The sequence below is a fragment of the Lacerta agilis genome, chromosome 3, assembly GCF_009819535.1.
Source record: "Lacerta agilis isolate rLacAgi1 chromosome 3, rLacAgi1.pri, whole genome shotgun sequence".
Classification (NCBI taxonomy): Eukaryota; Metazoa; Chordata; class Lepidosauria; order Squamata; family Lacertidae; genus Lacerta; species Lacerta agilis.
In genome coordinates this window covers 67920403-67934464 of record NC_046314.1, presented here as the reverse complement: position 1 = coordinate 67934464, position 14062 = coordinate 67920403, and the positions used below count along the sequence as shown (strand labels likewise).

The window sequence follows — 14062 nt, the reverse complement described above, 5'->3', positions numbered from 1 at the left end:
TGTGTATCTGGTGACAATATAGGACATATATCCAGGTAACTGAAGATGGCAGAACCAGAGGAATTCACGTCAGAGGGTTGAAACAAAAAAGAATGGGGGGGGGTAAAATGGCAAACATAATTCCATGTAAATAAGTGTAAAGTGATGCATTTGTGGGGGCGGATCTTCATTTCACATGGAGTCTGAGCTGGCAGTGACTGACCAGCAGCAAGACCGTGAGATCATAATGCATAGCTTAGGGTAGATGTTGACCCAGTGTGTAAAGGCTGTTGGGGGGGGGGGGAAAGCAAAATTGAAGTGCTGATAATCATAATGCTGTAATACCAATCTCTGGTGTGACCACATTTGGAATATTGTGTAAAGTTCTGGTTATCTCCAAACAAAAAGGAGCTGGAAAAGGTTCAGAAAGGGGTAATTGAAATGATGAAGGGGGTGGAAGAACTCCCCTATGAAGAAAGCTTACATCGTTTGGGGTCTTAGCCTACAGTTTAGAGAAAATGTGAGTAAGAGGAGATACGTTAGAAGTGTATGAAATTATGCATGGCATGGAGAATGTCAATAGAGAAAGCTTTTCTCCCTCTCTTATAACGCCAGAACCTGTGGCCATTCAATGATGCTGAATGTTGGAAGGTTCAGGACAGATAAAATGAAGTACCGGTATTTCTTTACCAGTGCATAATTAAACTGTAGAACTTGCTCTCATGGGGAGGCAGTGATGGCCACCAACTTGGAGGGGTTTGAAAGAGGAATAGATAAAGTCATGGAGAATAAGGCTATCAATGGCTTCTGGCCATAACGACTGTACTCTGCCTCCATAGTCAGAGGCAGTATGTTTCTGATACTAGTAGCTGGAAATTGCAGGAGGGGAAGTGTGCTGGTATACCACAATATGTTTTTACAGGATAAGGTAGCCTCATCATTAGTTCTTTCCCTGCTGCTTGTTTTAGTAGCTCTGCTTCTAAAATTCCTTTTTTTATTAAATGTTTGGATTGATTTTTTGTGTGTGAAATGAAGATAAATAAGGTTGAAATGAAGCTAAAATAATAGAAAATAGACGGTATTAGTCATTTGGGCTACTCGTCTGTCAATAAAATGCTTGATTTGGCTCATTAGTTAGAAAATGGGAATTTATACTGCAATAAATTTTAGGAATAGCAGATCTACAAATATAGCGGGTGTGAGGGTTAGATAATGACATTCTGTTTCTTGCAGTAGTTTAATGTATGTAAGGAAAACGCAAACATGCCAGTGATAGCAGTTTATGGCTGTTAGGGTTTGTCAGATTGTAAAGGCAACATTAACGCATCATCCACCGAAGGAAAATTTCAATGATGGTAAATGAGTGGGAGGGGTCCTAATGCAATGATAGAGCACAAGCTTTGCATGTACAAGGTTCCAGGTTCTATCCCTATCACCTCCAGGTAATTTAAAGCTCCATTTTAGCGGTGGTTTCAGTATGAGCCCTTTTGTGGTCTTGTGCTAAAGGCCTTATTTGTACATCTAAGTATCCCCAAGGAAGAGGTAGCACCATGTGACCATTTCCTAATGTGGTTGAGCTGCAGTTTTTCAACCATGGTAGCCCAACACCCCCTCCACAAAGTGGTTATGTCAGGGGAAAAATACCCAAGCCGTGTAAGTAGACATCTGTTCAAGTGGCTTCCTGTGTGGAATTGCCACCATGTAGCTTCTAGTGGCAGGCTGTGTATGAATATAAGAAAAATGGAACAAAGAAAGATTGTTTCCTAGTTTGGGAAGGTGGTTATTGTTACCTTCTTCTGTTCCATGTGCTTTGAGATCATCTTCAAAATAGGTTAGGATAAGTATTAAGGTTTCCTTGAGAGGGGAAACTCTTTTTTGTTGTTGACTCTAGCTCAGTGTTTTTCAACCACTGTTGTGCCGCGAGATGTTGCCTGGTGTGGCCGTGGAGAAAATTGAAAAATTACTTTATATATAGTCAATATAGGCACAGAGTTAATTTTTAAACATTTTCTAATGGTGGTGTGCCTTGTGATTTTTTTCATGAAACAAGTGTGCCTTTGCCCAAAAAAGGTTGAAAACCACTGCTCTAGCTGACACTAAGGCTTTAACTAGAACCATGGTCTTTCCTACTTGTGAGCAAGCGATTCCAAAGAACAACAATTTATGCTTGAAAAGTAGATCTTCTGGCTTGTAATATAAGAATACCAGATCTGAACTAGCTATCTAAAAATATTCAAGCTTGTACATCATGCATGTGTTTCTGCAGAAGGAGCTGGTATATTTGCTGCTAATTTTACTTCTGCTTAAGCACTTCTCCAATTGAAACAGAAGCTGGATGCATTTTACAGGTGATATGTGTACCAATATTTTGGCATTCTAGAATGATGTGTATGCCAAACCAAGTTTTTTTTTTTTTAAAAGTATATGGTTCAGAACTTGCTGCAGGCCTACACTCAATACAGTTTATTAATGGTGGTTCTCGTGCTTTTCACAACTGATCATCATAGCCTCAAATGACCCAGACGTATGAGGAGACATCTAATCAATCAAAGCACTTCATACATTTATTCTTCCTGTAAATTCATCCTATTTTATCTGCTAAGTCTACTGGCAGGAGAGAGGAATGTGGTAATACTTTAACAGGGACAGGGCCTTTATTCAGTGTACTAAAAGCATGAGTGGGAAGGATGACAGATGAAGAACTCTTGTTGGATGAAGTCCTTTAGAAGGCTGACTGACAGATCAATGCCAAGATCGGTAAAGAGTGCTGGACTAGTGCAGTCGGAGTGTGAAATCCAGCTGAAATTCCTTCCTGTAGGAAGGAATCAACTTGTTAATGACAAGTACTAACTGTAATAGAGTTGTTAATTAGCCAGAGGGATAACCTCTTAATGATTTAGACAGTTTGATGTATTAATTATTTCACACTGCTCCAATATACTCTGCTATACTGCCTTCCTTTACCTAAAAAAAAGTCACTACAAAACCATAAAGATACACTGGGGAAACTCACTTTCCTTGGTCGCTTATTACCACCCAGGGCTCCTTTGGGAGGAAAGATGGGATATAACTTTAAGGAATAAAACTTTGGGGGATGATTGTCTTAACTTGAGGAGAACTTTCAACAACAAATGCTTTTTTCAGAAATAAGAGAATCTGCCTATGTCAGAAGTAAGAGAATCAATTTGGACATAATTTATAGAATCTATTTTAAAAAATTGTAATATTTCTACAGCATGCCTGTGTGTATATTATTACATATGTCCTCTGTTTCCAAAGTTCAGGAGTGAGTGCCGTTCATTGTGTAAGGCGCTCCAATACTACAGCAGCCCTGATAGTTGCTTACAAACTTACCATGAGAGAATCCTCAGTCTTCCAAGGCAGTCTGTTAAAGAATGGTACATACCATCAGGAGCTCTTAGTAGAAATCCCCTTGTAATTTTACACTGCTTGGTTTGGGGCCTACCCGCTAGAGGCATCTCCACCCCCATCGTTCTTCCGGACACTGAGGTCCAGTGCCAAGGGCCTTCTGGCGGTTCCCTCGCTGTGAGAAGCCAAGTTACGGGGAACCAGGCAGAGGGCCTTCTTGGTAGTGGCACCCGCCCTGTGGAACACCCTCCCACCAGATGTCAAAGAGAAAAACAACTACCTGACTTCTAGAAGACATACTGAAAGGGAGGGCTTTTAATGTTTAATAGATTATGTATTTTGGATATTCTGTTGGAAGCCGCCCAGAGTGGTTGGGGGAAACCCAGTCAGATGGGCGGGGTATAAATAACAAATTATATTATTATTATAAAAGAAAACAAATTTGGTCCAGCATCTATGAGAGTATTGAAGATTGCTCTCCCACTGTCTTTTCGCTGAGCTAATAATATCCAATCCCTTTGAAACAATTTCTCTAAGGACAAGGTCTTCTAACCTTCTTTGTTGTTCTCCTCTTGGCATGCTGCAATTTGTTGATATCAATGTTGTTTTGATATGAGTGTTGAACATCTTCTAAGAGGTGTGTCTTGAGCAGCCAGGAAAGTAGAACTAACAATCAGTATACACTGGAATCCATGAACTGAATATCCAGCTTGATCCAAACAGAGATCACAAAAGTTTATATGCTATATAAAATGCATCTCCCCCATCAGGTTATTTCCTGAGATATTAAAGTAAGCATAGCTAAATTAAAAACAATTTTCATTATTATTCCTTCTCTTTATTTGCCTTATAATACTTGCTGGGAGGGTGTACAAGTAGACATATTAAAGCAGCTCCAATTACTCTGAAAGGTCACTTTTGTACTTTGAACACCAGGCAAATAATGGTAACATTTATGTGACTAAAAATTGCTTTCCCCCAACTAATGCATACTGAAATGATTCTCTAGGTTTTGCACTATCATCACACTTCTTCATTGTTTTTCAGCTCATAGTACATCTGAATGAACTTCAGCGGAAGACATGGCATAAATGCCATGTGGAATTCCAATTAAATGCCCCGCCACCAAGTTTAGTTCATCATTGCCAGTCATTCTTTCTTGTGCTTCCAAGGTCCCTCAAAGTAATTGTGTGTGTGTGTGTGTGTGTGTGTGTGTGTGTATTAGTTGAAATTGGGCATTCTCTTCCAATTCTGTTTTCTTTTATCAAAGATTTTACTACCCTGGGAGATATGTATGAATAAATTTGCCTATAATCAAATTAAATATTAATGGCTTCAAAATGGGCACAATAGAGATCTGGTTGTACAAGACTAATCAGGACTAATTAGTGCATGGGCCCTTTGAAAAGCACAGAAATAGAAAAGGGGGGTGGGTAACCCCCACGTTGAGCTGCCTTATTGCTGTTTCCCAGTAGGCAGTTGAGAAGAAAGCTATTACAAATCCAGTTTTGTGTTTATCAGCTAGCATAATTTATACTATCCGGGCTGGAGTCAACGAGCATGTTTCTGCTACTGGAACCCGGCACAAGGACTCTCACAAGTGCAACAAGGCTGCCCCTTCTCCCAGCATTCCTACATCTCCCCCGAATCCACTCTGAAGAGTCAGGACAATTCCCATAATATTAAATTCCCAAATATTAAATGGATGTAGCATTTATTTAGAGAATAATGCTGGATTTGTATTATAGCCATTATATGGTCATCTTGTAAATATTTAAATATTAAGTTGTAACTTCCTCTGGCATGTAAATTTTCCACTTGTATCTTAGGAGCTTAATAAGTAGTGTACATGTATATAAATGCTTACACCTTGAGCAGCAATGGTCATGTTAGAATGTTCATATTTTGGGTTAATACTATGAATTAGACTTTTGCCTGCTTATACAGCCCCTTTGCTCCATACTTCATGGTAAGCTTAAATAAGTAAGGAACTCTCTTATTTCCTGTTTTGGCCAAAATAAGAAACTATGGTTACAAGTCATATATTTGTTGTTGTTTTGTCGTTTAATCGTGTCTGACTCTTCGTGACCCCATGGACCAGAGCACGCCAGGCACTCCTGTCTTCTGCTGCCTCCCACAGTTTGTTCAGACTCATGCCAGTCGCTTTGAGAACACTGTCCAACCATCTCATCCTCTGTCGTCCCCTTCTCCTTGTGCCCTCCATCTTTCCCAATATCAGGGTCTTTTCCAGGGAGTCTTCTCTTCTCATGAGGTGGCCAAAGTATTGGAGCCCTCAGCTTCAAGCCAGAAATATAGAATCCTAAACCATGATTTCAAGTTATTGATCCTATCTTACTCTGATGCTGTAGTTTATCAGTATGGTGTGAGAAACTATGTTTATGTAGTTTGCTTCCTGGGTTAACTGTAGTTCATCACAAAGGGGCTCTTTGGACAAAAGATCTATGCACATCTTGGCTTGTGAGATGATATCATTATATGAACCATTCAAATTTGTCTTCAAAGTGTTATGGAAACATTTTAGGCCAACTACTCAATTTCACTGAGGTGGACTGCCAGTCTTCTTCTGTTTAGGTATGGTGGTGGCTGGGGGCAAAATCACTATCAATGAAGTTACAATGAACACAGGAGTAAGAATAGCTGCCAGTTGCAATCTTCTGAAAGAGAGGTTAAGCATAACACTTAAACACACAAAGTAATGTTTAGGAATTTATGGCTCTGTAAATTTGAACCAGCCTAGCTAGCAGGACAAAAACTCTCATCTACATTAGCATAAGGTTTGCTTTCATGAACATCTCCTACTCCCTGCAAGATTCATTACCAACACAGAAATATAAAGCATGGTAAAGATTTGCCTTCACTTTCTAACTATTTGCAGCTGTCTCCAGTGTGAACTTGTGAAGAAGCCAAAAATAAGGTATCTGTTACTCATAAGCTTGCAAATGTTTGTTCTACATATTGATCCCTTAGTTTCTCCCTGTAATTTATGCCTACCCACAATCTAAGCATTGGCACCACTTCATGAAAGCTAATAAGTTGGTGGTTTGTTTTTCCAAACCTCTGCTTTGTGCACTAGACGGTTTGGGGGTTTATGAATATGCATCCCCTTTTGCTTTTAGAAATACTTTGAAGACAAAAGGTGTTCCTGACACATCTTTGAACCTTTGCTGTGTTGTTCTGCAATTCATATTTTACATTTGAATGATTTACCTTTATTACAGTTAATTGGTTCCCACGTGTACAGCAACTGAATATATCATTACATAGCAAGTAATTTCCCCTCATATTATACTGTTGCCTGTGAATTATATAATATATATATATTCATTCATTCAAAGGCATTGTGTCTTCCACCACAGAAAAGCAAATTATTTCCTATGACAGTCAATTTTATCATGTTACCAAAACCAACAACCACAAGATCAAGCCATCTCTTTCTCGTTAGCCTTGTGGCTCCCTAAGTACATATTCATCTAAATGTGGCATAACTATGCTATTTCGGCACCCCCCCCCAAACCATACCAAACGTGGCGGTTTGGATTTTATCAGGAATAAAATCCTTGATAATAATAACTATTTCCAAGCGATGGCTTGTTCATAAAATGTTCCTTTGGTCTCATTTGTGCAGAAGGTGTCAATTTTGTATTCTTGAACTTGCTATTTGAAAAGTGACCATTTTGGCTGATTATTTGAAAGTGTATGTGGAATTGTCTCATTCACCTCTATTCATCCATTTCTACAAACATTTCATGCATACTGTTCTCCTAGGCTCTTTCTCTCTGTTTTTTTCTCTTTCTGTTTTGAGCTCCCCAGACTTTTGGAGTGTCCTTCTTCTCCCTTGGCTGCTCTGAATAGTGCCAGCAGCCTTATGAAAAAAATTCATAATAGTTCAGTTGTTTTGATGGGTTTCAAGAGCAGAAAATCTATAGAAAGTAGCACAGCTGAACTCAGGGTTTAATAATAATAATAATAATAATTAATAAACAATAATTCATTTCTATATCACGTTATATTTTTAAGAAAAAAATCTCAAAGCTTACAACCTACATTAAAACTTCTACGAAAATAACCCAGAAAAAAAATTGCAGAAGAAAGTCAAATATAATGTATCTATTCAAAGCAACATAAGCAACAGAAAACTAAAATATTATATTAAAGATTTCAAATAAAACATTACAAAGGTCAACTAAACATTACAGAACATTGTCTTAAACATTTCAAAGGAAAATATTACTAAAGAAAGTCAGACATAAAATGCACATTTAAACAGCATAATTAACGAGAATAAATTATCATCACAAGCATAGAAGATACCTGCTACTGTTGCTGCCAGTGGTGGTTATGGTGGTCAGTGGCTGTGGAAGCTCAGGTTTGGTGACTTGGGTCTGCACTAAGAGGCATCCAAGATCGTCTCTGGCCTCTTCAGCAGCTTCAGCTTTTGTAGCTGGAGTCAGTCAGGACCCTGCCCTCCCAAGCCAGGTGGAAAGAGGCTAGCAAGGCAGGGTCTCACAGCCAAGATGGGTGTTATGCCTCAGTGGCACCTCAGTCATGAATGGTCTCCTCCACAGTTTTAAAATGACATCCTGAATTGGCCCTTGGTTGTTCTAGACCAGGGGTCAGCAAACTTTTTCAACAGGGGGCCGGTCCACTGTCCCTCAGACCTTGTGGGGGGCTGGACTATATTTTCAAAAAAAATATGAACCAATTCTATTGTCCCACAAATAACCCAGAGATGCATTTTGAATAAAAGGACACATTCTACTCATGTAAAAACATGCTGATTCCCCGGACATTTGCGGGCTGGATTTAGAAGGCGATTGGGCCGGATCCGGGCCCCAGGCCTTAGTTTGCCTACCCATGTTCTAGACTTTCATTCACAGCCTGTTTGGGTCTTTTTCTCATCAAAAAACCAGATGAGGAAAAACTTTGTCTAGAAGGTATTGCTTCCGATTCAGGCTGCTGGTGCAGCTCACACAGAAGAACACACACATGTTCACCCCAATATGGAAAACTAGCATGTCTGGGAGAAAGAAACCTCCCCCTAGACCTGGGTTTATGTCAGTCTTCTTTTATCTCAGGAATTGCAACGCTTTGAATTCTGATTCTTATGTATTCGTCCCATGTAGATCTATCTACTGCAGACACCTTTAACAAGTTGGGGGGGGGGGAGATAATCACTTCAATTTCAACTATGTTTTTCCTCCGATTTCCCCCAACAATTTGAGACAACAAAAGAAGTGCCCTCCTGCTGAATCAGATCAAAGGCCCACCTCATCCAGCATCTTGTTTCCTGCAGTAGCCAACTGCATGCCTGTGAGAAACCCCCAGGCAGGATATGAGCGCAGTAGGCTCTTCTCATGCTCATGTTCCCCAGCGGCTGGTATTCTTGAGGCATACTGTCTCTGATTCTGGAGACAGCAAATAGCCATTATGTTTCTCAGCATTATTCTCCATGAATCTGCTTACCGAAATCCCTTTCACCAAGCCATCTAAGAAGGCGGTTGTCATCCCATCTCGTCATAGTGGATTCCATAGTTTTGACTGTGCTCAGTGTGAAGACCTACTTTTTTCTCCTTTTGCCTGTCCTGATTCTCTCCCCATTCCGTTTTATTAGATGACCCTGCATTAAGAAAAACTTTCCTCTTTCTCTACACAGTGCAGACTTTTATAAGGTTACTTATCTTTTATAAGATTCCTCATCCTTTTTCTAACCCCCCCCCCATGTTAAAATTTCTTTGTATGGGAGTAGCCATAGACCCTGAACATTTTGGTTGCCATTCTATGCACCTTTTTCAAGCGACATCCTTTTCTGAGACACTGCGAAGAGGCTTCAGTGCAACATATGATTAATGGAAACATGCAAGAATACAGTTTGGGGGCCCCTGCACTGCATTTCAGAACCTCTGTAGTTCATGTCAAATTTAAAGGTGAAATGCAAAGTGCCAGATATAATAACAACATCCCGCTTTGTTCTTCTGGATAATGTTGGCTAGCTGGCAGTGAATGTTGCACAGTGCTGCATTATGAATTTTCCCATGAGAAATAGTCATGGTCTTAAGCCTTGTTATCTCATTTGATATGTTCCTTCACTGCTCAAGCTGATTTGCTGGGCACAAAGAATCTCATTTGTCATAAGTGCTCCAATGTGAGGAATCCTTGCAGCAAGGCAGAAATATTTTCTTAATATTTGCTGCCAATTAAGAAGCAAAGAACCTGCACATTAGTCACAGGACAGTACGGAACACCACTGTAAACAAGATTTGGTCCACATATTTTTCCTTCAGTTGCATTCACAATTTCATTAAACAACACACAGACAACGAAAGTACTAACATGACAGCACACGGCAAACTGAGAAGGACAAGAGCAGTAAGTTCTGTATTATTAAAACTTGACAGTTGTCATCTTATAGGCTGCACATGAAAGAGCCTGATACTGTTATTTATTTTGTATTTGAAATCCCCAACCAAAGATAACACTGTGATGAAAGCAGCAATGCTCTGATATTAAATAATAAAAAACTGAATTATTTTGTGCTATTGACGGCCTATACCATGTTTCCCATGTCATCACTGTTAGCTTCAGAAGACAAAGGGGGGCTAATATGATGAATCTTGATAGGATTCTAACTGCCTTAGGAGACTTTCTTGGCTTAGCCTTTGGCAAGGCACTTGTCACCTTCCCTAGTGAGAAGTTCAGGATGTTTCTTGGCATCCTTCCCAACACCAGAATGCAAGCCCCAATGAAGGAATCCTTTATGGGCAGCCACCCCCTACAGTCCTATCATTTCAACCCGATTCACTTTCATAGTGTTATGAAAAAGAAATACATTATTTGGTGGCCCCTATGGTGAAGAACAAACATCTGTCACCAGCTTCAGCTGGTTCATCAACAGTGCCTTTTCCTGGACAGGGATCATTTGGTCATTGCAACATATGTGTTGGGGACCTCATATTTAGAATGTTGTCATGCACGTGCTGTGGGGCTTTCCCTATGGCTGGTCCAGAGGCTGCAGTTAATATAGAATGCCATGGCCAAGGCAGTGAGTGGTACTCTTTATCGGATGCACATCACACCAGTGCTAAGAAATATGCACTGACAGCCTATTAACTACCGAGCCAGTTTTAAGATCCTGTTACTTTCATACAAAGTCCTCAACAACTTGGGAGCAGGTCACCTGAAAGGCCATCTTCCCCTCCACTGCCTACTAAAGGCATTAAGATCAACAAACAACTTGCTTAGTTTTGTCACAATCTAATAATTATCAGCTTGTAGTAACATGGAGGCGGGCTTTCCACCTGTCTTGTGGAATGCTCTCCCTGCTGAAATATGGGAAGTCCCATCGTTTTAGCATCCCACCATCTCTTGAAGACACACTTGCTTAGACAAGCATTTCCTTGATCTTCTCACTTGAATCCCCTGCTTTGGTGGTTATTTTAACTAGTTTCAACTGTTGGACTATTTTAATGGGTTTGTTTATATATATTTTAATTATGAATGTTTTAATGAAGCTGTTTTACTATGGATTTTAATTATGGGCAGCTGTAGCTTTATGCATAATTGGTTTTATTTTTGTTATTTTGCTGTTAACTTTTATTTGTTTGTGAACCACCTTGGTATTTCTTCTTGAAATGAAAGGCAGTACAGTATATAAATTATTCTAATAGTAATGTAGTAGACAGTATTGTGTGTGGCTTGGTAAGACAGAGGTATAGTACATTAAATTTAGTGTGAAAAGCTGCAAGTTTGACTTGGAACCAGATCTTTCTTAAGGGCTGTGTTCTGATCAGCCCCGGGGCCACCAAGCTCATTCCTTCTCTCTGTATATGGGTGGGGAAGAAGAACTCTGGATGTACTGGCAGGTAGTTTCAGCACAAATTCTGCTGCTGGAGATTGCACAAGATGTGAGGTGAGATTAAAAGCTTCAGAGCTTTTAATAGGAGCTGTGGGAGAAGAGGAATTGTGGGAGTAGAGAAATACATTTCCACTGACCCCTCAAACTGCTTTTGAAACACAGAAAGGTTTACAAAGGCATGAAGCAAGAGAGGAGGAGGGCTCTATGGGAATAGCTTTGTTTTAAGAAGAAATTGGGTAATAATAATAATAATTTAATAATTTATTATTTGTACCCCGCCCATCTGGGTACCTGTGCACACTAGTTTGTGCATGGATGCTCCCTTGGATTGACTGTCGAATGCAGTGGTTCATAACAATTGGTAATGATCTAGTTTTTTAGTGCCCTGGCCCAAAGGGCTACAGGGTTTCATTTGTTTGTTTGCTTTTGTTTTTGGTTAAAGAAATGGCTGTAATCTGCTTTTGACACAAGGAACCTTTTTAAAAATTAAAAATGAACACATTTGTTACAATGTTAATTAAAATCTCATTCCTGTTTGTTCTTCAGTACTGCTTTATCAATTTAGTTTTGTTTTGTAATGATAAAATGGGATCTCTGCAGACTAATTGAAAGTGGCAACAAATTCTCTATCAAATATATTAGTTCATTCAGCTCCATTAGTTCCATTAGTGGATTTCCATTTCCCAGTGGAGCTCCCAGAACCTCTGGAGATGTCGCTGAATTGTAATTTGTGTGTGCTATTTAATAATGCTCTCTCTCAAAAATTACACTGAGTTTAGTTATTGCATTATAAATAATAAGGCCTACATCAATGTGTTTCTGAGCTCTTTGAGTTAAATCATTTTCAAGCTTAATTGGTGGTTATGTTCCCTTAAAGAGACAGAAACATAGCATCCTTTACAAACAGGAGGACTGCTTGTACTCTAGACCTTAGATAGCAAAAACTGACGTCCCAGGCCCAAATGCATTTGGGCAAGGTCAAAACACCTTCTCAGGCTCACACTATGGGCTTCCATCAGTCCTGTGAAAGTTTGATTTTCTCCCTTATTTCAGTTGCTTGATCACCCCCACTGCTATGATATATCAAACTGCTGTCAGAATTATCTCCAGTTTCTTTATTCAGTTCATTATCTTTTCTTTCAGTAATTTATACTCTGCTTTTCAAATCCAAAAATAAATGAAAAGTGGCTCACATATCAGGGTCAATAAAACATAACTACACATTGCATTGTTGTAAGGCTGGGGGGGGGGGCAGGAAGGGTGCTGTTTGTTTGGGGCCTAGCTTGTGACATGGAATCCAGGTGTGACAGGTTAAGGGATGGACACATGAGCCAGGGGCAGGAACATGGACATGAAGGTGCTGGCAATCAGGTTATGGATCATACGAAAGGGATCGGAGGGCAAGAGGCAGGAGACAGAGACAGAGGTTAACTTCTGGATCAGTTGTATGACATGAGGCAACAGGGAAGGGCAAGGCAAGGCAGGGGTCAAGAGAGGATGTGTGGTATTACTCAGAATAGCCTAGAATAAAGAGTCTTACAGATAGGATGGCCACTTACCTATACAAAGAGAAGAGCATCACCTAAAATTTCCACTATTTATTAGTGTAGATGCAAATCCTGAAAGTTGTGTCAAGTGAATGCAGAAAACTATGTGTTTTATTTGTGCCTGTGCCTCTGGAGCCTCCATGAGTTCAGCAGGCTTCTCTTTGCATCCTCCAATGTCTGGAAGGTAGCAAGACTTGGCATGGAAACACAGTGCCCATTTGCTTTCACATGATACTACTCACATGGGAGAGTAAACACCTGAACAGGGCTTCTTTCTTTAATTTTTGTTAGGTACAGCTGAATGCAGAGAAGTTGGATTTTGAAAGATAATGCTGGCTGACAATTATATTGCGCAGATACATTCTTCTAAATTAAGAATGCTGACAGTATTCTGGATCCAAAGTGCTCTCAGATCATTGATAAATTGCCTGCCTGTTCTTGATTAAAGTTTGCTCCCGAGTTTTCTTTTGACTGCTTTCTCTACTGATGAAAATCATAAACAATAAATCATGAACGTCCTGTGGAAACCTCCCACAATCCATAGTGGAAAGTTTGTAATCCATATTGCTAAATTAGGAACTATAGATGAGAAAAATGCCCATTTGCCTTCTTAAGAACAGACTCTTTATCTGGCCCCCGCCTCAAAATATTACCTTAGTCTTTCATATTTAATTGTGTACAACTTTTGCGTTTGGAAGCAGGCTGCAACGTATTTGCTTTTCAGCATAGAAACAATGTGACCAAAATGATACATCAATTAAGCATTGATTTGGAAAACTTGAAAAATTATCTTAAGGCACAGTTTAATTTTTTTTTTAATTTTGGAAATAGATCAACTAGAAACATGTGATGTTTTTATTTTAAAAATGCAGGGCTCCCCCCCCCACCAGGGAGAGCTCACAGGAACTCAGTTCTGGCACCTCTCAGGTGGGTGCCATTGCCATTCTAAGAGAATGAGGAAGGTGTTCGTGGTGAGTTCCGGCACCTCTTTTTCTAGAAAAATATCACTGAAAAAATGTATACTACACTTTCCCTCTCCATCAAAAAGTTGCTGCAAGCAGCTTGCAAGTAGAAAGATTTTTTAAGAAACCACCCAGCCATTGAAATGCGAATTACCAAACCAAAAATGATAGCAAAATGCACAAAGAGAGCAGCACTCAAATTCAATTGCTTAATTGAATTTGTGGATGAAACTTACCCATATGCAGGGGCGTCGCTAGGGGGGGGCTGGGGGCGGTACGCCCCCGGGCGACAGGGGCCACAAGCGGCGGGTGGGGGCGACAAGCGGCGGGTG

The 14062-nt window shown here is 39.9% G+C and overlaps 1 protein-coding gene across 1 annotated transcript in view; it reads right to left on the bottom strand.

Annotated features, from left to right (window-relative positions):
- The window catches only part of PACRG (parkin coregulated), a 408445-nt gene that overhangs the window by 258494 nt on the left and 135889 nt on the right, over positions 1–14062 (bottom strand).